Raw genomic sequence first — 1,134 nt, forward strand, 5'->3', positions numbered from 1 at the left:
CCAGGACAAAAAGGTACATCAGCATAGGCACCAATATGCTTCCACAAGAAACCAAACAGTAATCAATCTGTAACCTGATGATTGCATTGATAGCAGTGAGACTAGTAAGCCAATGGAAGAAAAAGTGAACACACACTGTGTTGAAAAGACAAATAGCCAAAAAAAAATGAATTAGGGTTCCTACTGCTACTGTACATGATTACCTCACTGAAGCCCGAGGATTATACACGTAAAGGCAGAAGCTACGCGAGGCACGTTTAATCACCTGTACAAAATGCCTATGGGGGCTTTCGATATGCCATCGAATGGACCCACCATGGAAACCCCTTTATCATATACACTGATGAAAACTGCACCTGTGATAAGCACAAATAGAAGGAGACAGAATCCTCGAGGGAGAAGGCTTAGGGTAAAGGGGGCATCAAGCAGGAATCAAAGCCAGAGACACAAGACACTACATCTGAAATGCAAGAATCAAAAGCTTGAGACTCAGGAAACTAGGCACAACACTCAAGAACAAAGACCGAGATGAAAGAACAAAATTCTGAGAATCGGAAACCAGTCCAGAAGACCAAGGAAATAAGTCCCGTCATCCAGGCATCATATGCAGATATCAGGAGATCATACCTGAAACTCTTGAATCAAAACCTGAGTTAACGGAATCAAAGCAGAGGCAGCAGATGGGCCGAAATTGGAAACTCCGTGTCCCATTGCCCAAATACGGATATAATGAATTAGAACCCCCAGTATATTTCGGAACAGGAGGTACTAAAGAGAACATCCCCGTTGCAGTGTTGTTTTCCCCCCCCTTTTTTTTCTTCGTCTGAACCCGGAGTCTAGAGTCCACATGGTAAAGACATGATGTTGATGCAGAGACTGTGGAAAAATATTGCAAGTTTCTTAGAGGAACACCGCCTTCTAAATTCCAGGAACAGCTGAGGGAAAAGTTATGCAGATAAGCGTCCCAAACGCTCCCACGCCCGCCGAGAAAGATGATGAAATGGAAATGAATGATCTCTTATGTTTACTCAACATGGAGAGAGGAGAGTGAAGATGAAGTATTAGTTTTCCCAAAAACTTGGAGAACTTAGAATAGTGCAGCTGAAAGTTGAAGATGGGGTAGACAGATTTGTG

The 1,134-nt window shown here is 43.0% G+C and overlaps 1 pseudogene; it reads left to right on the top strand.

Moving 5' to 3' along the window:
• LOC119586561 overlaps positions 1 to 1,134 on the top strand; it is a 5,197-nt pseudogene that overhangs the window by 2,407 nt on the left and 1,656 nt on the right.

The sequence above is a fragment of the Penaeus monodon genome, chromosome 21 (assembly GCF_015228065.2).
Source record: "Penaeus monodon isolate SGIC_2016 chromosome 21, NSTDA_Pmon_1, whole genome shotgun sequence".
NCBI classification, from domain to species: domain Eukaryota; kingdom Metazoa; phylum Arthropoda; class Malacostraca; order Decapoda; family Penaeidae; genus Penaeus; species Penaeus monodon.